The sequence below is a fragment of the Anomaloglossus baeobatrachus genome, chromosome 5, assembly GCF_048569485.1.
Source record: "Anomaloglossus baeobatrachus isolate aAnoBae1 chromosome 5, aAnoBae1.hap1, whole genome shotgun sequence".
Taxonomy (NCBI): domain Eukaryota; kingdom Metazoa; phylum Chordata; class Amphibia; order Anura; family Aromobatidae; genus Anomaloglossus; species Anomaloglossus baeobatrachus.
In genome coordinates this window covers 446,008,973-446,015,292 of record NC_134357.1, presented here as the reverse complement: position 1 = coordinate 446,015,292, position 6,320 = coordinate 446,008,973, and the positions used below count along the sequence as shown (strand labels likewise).

The 6,320-nt window shown below is 46.9% G+C and overlaps 1 long non-coding RNA gene across 1 annotated transcript; it reads right to left on the bottom strand.

Moving 5' to 3' along the window:
- Positions 1–1,151: 1,151 nt before the first annotated feature.
- On the bottom strand, positions 1,152–1,947 carry LOC142310289 (uncharacterized). The gene is made up of 4 exons (XR_012754118.1): positions 1,874–1,947; positions 1,715–1,789; positions 1,498–1,634; positions 1,152–1,271 (listed from the first exon to the last, which is right to left on the bottom strand). It is a non-coding gene; the product is annotated as an uncharacterized LOC142310289 (long non-coding RNA).
- Between the last annotated feature and the right edge of the window lie 4,373 nt (positions 1,948–6,320).

The window sequence follows — 6,320 nt, the reverse complement described above, 5'->3', positions numbered from 1 at the left end:
CACCCGAGATCCGGCAGTTATAAGGGTCAGGTCATAGGGTGCGCCGGCCAGTCACAGTCATGCCACTATTCGGCATGGTGTTGATGGGTGAGGACGTTCCCATAGCAGAAAAGCTTGTTGATTGGCTGCGCTGCAGCCTTTCAACAAACTTGGTTTAGCATCCAAAATATAAACTCGAATAGCGACTGCCATAAGCGAATACATGCTGCTGTGCCCGTGCAACCACTGTCAAGTTGCCCAAACTGTTACCATTACTGGGTGGCCAGCTTGCTGAATCCCAGCTACGAGGACAATGTGCCATCCTTACTTTCATCACTGGAGCATGATTGGAAAATATGGGAATACAAGTGCAAATGTGAAGCCCCACAGGTGTTGTGTCGGTGCATTACCTTCAGGGACTCCACGTGGAGGAACAGTCTGGTCACAGGTAGGGAATCTTCTCTTAGAATTGTCGTGACGCCACTCTTGGTATTGCGGTCAGGTTGACCGCCACTGCAGATTAAGGGGTGCCTGGGGCTGATGGTGGGTGCAATCAGTTGTAGTGGCCTCCCGAGAGTGAGGAAAGCCCCACAGCCCTGTGTAAGTGTGTGGAACCACGAAGCGCAGAATGACTCAAACACAGAAGCAGAATGTCTTTCAGGGGTTTTACTCACATTAGGTGGCAGGGTGAGTAACCCGGGCGTAGCTGGGATGAACCAGGCTGGAACCAGGTATCCTTCCGGCTGGCTGATGAGGGTGACTACCAACTCGCCTTCCTTAGCCCTTTGTGCTTTTGTGGTGACCCCGACTTGAAGTCCCTATGGGGGTCACCCAGGGAAGTTGCTGCTGCCTGTTCTCTCCTCGTTTCGGCCCGTTTGCTTGTAGCCTGGACCAGGTCACTCCGGCTGCTTGCCTCCTGTGAACTATGGGCAATCTCTTTGCTACGTGGCTGCGGACTCTGTGGTGTTGTCTTGGAGGTCTGAAGTGCCCCCTCAGGCAGGTTTGGCAGAAGAATGGTGAATCTATCTCTGCACTGGGACCTGTTACCCTTGCGGGCCTGGTACCTCCCTGGCAGTCCCCTTACTCTGCCACCCCTTTGCTCTCTCTAGCCTTGGGTGTATTTCAAACTGTACATTCAAAACACTGCACTCTCATCAGCATGAGGTATTAATAAAAGGAAATCAACAGATTCTTTATCGTGCAAAAAAGTTTCTTTATTTTATGAATAAGGTGGGTGGGAGGGACTAAGGGACGTTTCGGCCCAGACTGGGCCTTCTTCATACCAAGTCACACTGGGAAAGGGTAGAAAAGAAAGAAAATCACTATTTACATATATCACAAAGAAAAACATATTTACAAAGCATATACATATATACAAAATAACATGAGAAGTCATATCCAAGTTATTGTGGGAAGTATAGTAGTAGCATCTCAGCAGTTGAGGTGACTCTCTGAATTTCATAGCAAATAATGTCACGTCAAAGACTAGGTCAAGCAGTATATGAATGGTTTGCATACCTCCAAATTAAGAAGAAGTAATGTCACAGAGGGAATTTTTTTCTCTCTCTTTCTCTCCTCGTTAGAGATTTATTGGTATAGAAGTGGTTACGGACTCCACCCAGGAAAATGAATATAATAGTTGCAAGATGCCAGTCCTGTAGATAGAGGCATGATTATCAAGGGGTGGTATTCCTACAGGGGAAGTGGCATTATGGAAGAGGGAATAACGAATTACCTTGCCTGTATTAGCAACTAAATAGTTATTAGAAGTTGTCCTTTTATATTGGGAGAGTTTTGCAACTCGTGGTCCCTAGAGGATAAACAAGGTCTGCTTATCGGCAGGTAATAAATGATATATGGCACCCCCCATATAGGATCCTCTGCATAGCATTACCTTAAGCTTATCGTAGGCAGATATGATCACATATGATATGTTAATATCCACAGGCATAGGGGGCTTATCTGCATCTATAATCATGTAAGCAAAGTCTTAGTGATTACATTCCATGTAAACAGAGAGTGCAGTGGCACATAGCAATTCATGAAGTAGCACGTATTACCTGCAAGCTTTAAGGTGAGAGTATAGCAATGGGTAATGGAGTCCTCTGAAAATTAGAAGGAGGAGTAAAGCGTTATAAGAATGGAGCATTGAGAGATTGGAGGTGGATAGCACTAGGGACAGATAAACTCATCGCATACCTTTGTGGCCGTCTTCCCAGACTGTGGCATAGAGCGATAAGTTAACAGGAATGGGAGCTGTTTAACTCCCAGACCCGGAAGTGACTGGGCACGCCGGCGCCTGCGCAGTGGCGATCTGCGCCACTATTAGTATATGAACGGTACCGTTCAACCATGAATAGAGGCGCCCGCGCATGCGCAGTAGAGTAAAACTCGTACTTAGACATAGGAGGATGTTTCTCCTACGTGCGTCATAGGGGATCAATGGAGGGATAGGAGGTGGACATTAGGTGAAGCAGTCTGTTGATAGAGATTGTCTATTGGTACCAGGGGGGATTTATCTATCTAGTCACTATACAGAGCAGCAATGTATACAACATTTGAGCATATAGGTACATAGAGACAATTGCAGTATAGTATATAAGCATATATACAGATATAACTAGAGATACTGAAATGACTTCCTCTTTTTGGTCAAAGACCAGTGGTGATTGGTTTACATATACACATCCTGAAGTATGATCTGGGAAGAACACATGAAAAACACATAAAAAAAGGAAGGGTCCCAATATTCTAGTAGAGTGGGTGTATTTCAGGCGGCACTACCAGGTGACCGATCTCCCCCGTCGGTAGTCACTGCGCAGACGCTGTTAGACTGCAACAGCTCCAGGGTCTGTTCCTCACGTCTGCTCTCCCTGAGCTGCACACTAAACTCGCTCACTGCTCCTCCTCTCCTGTTCTTGCCTACGCCACCTAGCAACCAGGGTCTCCAGCACACCCCTTGAGTGGACATGGAGGCCAGCCCCCTCCTGGATTCCCCAGGGGTCCTCCCAAATGTAGATGTGTGAGACCTGATTACTATGTGCCTGTGTAGTCACACGTCGGTCAGCCTTCTGGATTACCTGTGTTGCACTGCCCCCATGCCCCCAGCATTGGTGCAGTACTCAGTGGTGCCTGACCAGGTCAGGGGCGCCACACAAGCTGGTAGACGTACTACTGACAGCGTTACCACCTGACAGCAATGGCTTAGTGGATGCACAAGGCAGAGGCGGAGGAGGAAACACCAGTGCAGCTGGGGGCACCAGCACCACCTCAAAAGAGTGTGGTTAGCCTGGCCAAAATGTGGCAAAAATTTCCTCAGCAAAAACCAACAGTGTTGTCTACTTCCTCTGCCTCGTCCACTTATACCACCATGTCCACCTCTACCTCCTCCTCAACCCTTTCCTCTAATTGGACCTCCTCCTCCTGGTTCAAGATTTTTTTTATTCTGTTATTTTCAAGCTGTTCTGTGTGCTTTATGGGGGAACTGTGAAAACAGGCTCTGTAGCTACACTCTTCAAATGTTGGCTCTGTGAAGGAACTCTGAAAACAGGCTCTGTGGGGGCACGGTTAAGATTTGGGCTCTGTGGGGGAACTCTGAAAACAGACTCTGTGGAAACATAGTTACATAGTTACATAGGTTGAAAAAAGACCTAAGTCCATCTAGTTCAACCTATCAGTCCATCTAGTCCCTACATCTGTGACCTAGTCTCCCAGTACCTACCTGCACGCAACCTCAGATCCTCTCAAGATCTCCTTCTCTACCCCTCTCTTATCTCCCACAATCGCGTACAAGATTTCTCCCGTGCCTCCCCCATACTCTGGAACGCTCTACCTCAGTATATAAGACTCTCCCCTACCGTGGAAAGCTTCAAGAGGAACCTCAAGACCCATCTCTTCCAACAAGCCTACAGCCTACAATAACCCTCAGTCCAGTACACCACTACGCAACCAGCTTTGTCCTCACCTATTGTACCATCACCCATTCCCTGTAGACTGTGAGCTCTCGCGGGCAGGGTCCTCTCTCCTCCTATACCAGTCTGTTTTGTACTGTTAATGATTGTTGTATGTATACTCTCTTTCACTTGTAAAGCGCCATGGAATAAATGGCGCTATAATAATAAATAATAATAATAATAATAAACTAGTTCAACCTTCAGACATTCTTAAAATGTTTTTTTTTTTTATTTATTTATTTCCTATTTATCCATGATTATTATGGTGACAGAACCCCTTTAAGTAATTGCCCTATCACATTTGTTTGCAGGGCAACTTACCCCCTTTTTGATTACTTTGACAGCCCCTAGCCCTTTCTACAACTATTTTACAGCCATTTCACAGCACCAAAGTTCGGGTCCTCATTGACTTCCGTGGTGTTCGGGGCCCGGAGGCATGCTCGAGTCAAGTTCAGGTACTGAACCGAACTTTTAACTACAGTTCAGCCAAACCTGGCGAACTCGAACATCAACAGGTCCTCTCACCTCTACTCTATACCCATTAGGTTCTCCATTCCCACTGAAATTGGCAAGTTTGTCTAACAATTATACATTAGAGCTGCCCATGCCTGGTGCACCATGGATCTTTTGCCACAATCTCGGCATTGACACGTTAATTGATTTCATAATAATTTACTATTCCTTCCTCTCAAACCAATTACTAGAAAGCTCATTTGTAACTGGATTCTTTCATATTGTGACAGTAATTTAGAAAGCTACTAGCACATCCATTAAAGCTCAGTAGTGCAGACTATTACACAATCTGTGCAGGTGTAATTCTCAATTTAGAAAGTAGTGTGTGGCTGTTTTATGCATTTAATTGGTACTAGCATTTCTAAAAAAAAAAATCCAGCAACTTTTTTGTAAACCCTGTAAATAATTTGTAACAATACTATTTTATAGTGTTATAATGTGACGTCATTATGTTACTGCATCATAGCTTTACAGTGGAGGAGATAAAAGAAACAAGTGAGACTGCTGCAAAATTTTAAAAATTCAGTATATTGCAGCATACAGTTGAAACCAGAAGTTTCCATCCACTATCTAAAAAGACATATCTGTATATTTTTCTCACTATCTGACATGAAATCAGAATAAACCTTTCCTGTTTTAGGTCAGTTAGGAACCAAAATTATTTATATTTGCCAAATGCCACAATAACGAGACAGAGAGAATGTTTTAAAGTATTTTTGTTACTTTCTGCAAAGTCAAAAGTTTACATACACTAAAGGGCACTTTACACGCTGCGATATCGGTAACGATATCGCTAGCAAGCGTACCCGCCCCCATCGGTTGTGCGTCACGGGCAAATCGCTGCCCGTGGCGCACAACGTCGCTAACATCCGTCACACCAAATTACCTTACCTGCGACATCGCTGTTGACGGCGATCCGCCTCCTTTCTAAGGGGGCGGTTCGTGCGACGTCACGGCGACGTCACACGGCAGCCGTCCAATAGCAGAGGAGGGGTTGAGATGAGCGGCTGGAACATACTGCCACACCTCCTTCCTTAAGCGGGCTTTACACACTGCGATATCGGTCCCGATATCGCTATTGTGGGTATCCGCCCCCATCTGTTGCGCGACACGGGCAAATCGCTGCCCGTGCCGCACAACATCGCCCAGACCCGTCACACATACTTACCTGCCCGGCGACGTCGCTTTGACCGGCGAACCGCCTCCTTTCTAAGGGGGTGGTCCGTGCGGCGTCACAGCGATGTCACTGAGCGGCCGCCCAATAGCAGCGGAGGGGCGGAGCTGAGCGGGACGTAACATCCCGCCCACCTCCTTCCTTCCGCATAGCGGCCGGGAGGCAGATAAGCAGAGCTTCCTCGTTCCTGCAGTGTCACACGGAGCGCTGTGTGCTGCCGCAGGAACGAGGAACAACCTCGTTACTGCTGCAGTAACGATTTTTGAGAATGGACCCCCATGTCACCGATGAGCGATTTTGCATGTTTTTGCAACGATGCAAAATCGCTCATCGGTGTCACACACAACGGCATCGCTAATGCGGCCGGATGTGCGTCACCAATTCCGTGACCCCAACGAGTTCGCATTAGCGATGTCATAGTGTGTAAAGACCCCTTTACTCATTGCCGGTGGACAGAGGTAAGGAGATGTTCGTCGTTCCTGCGCTGTCACACATAACGATGTGTGCTGCCGCAGGAACGACAAACAACATCGCTACTGACCAGACAATGATTTTTCATAAATAAACGACCTCTCTCAGACAAACGATTTTTGCCTCTTTTGCGATCGTTTAAGGTCGCTCCAGCCTGTCACACGCTGAGATGTCGCTAACGACGCCGGATGTGCGTCACAAATACCGTGACCCCGACGATATATCGTTAG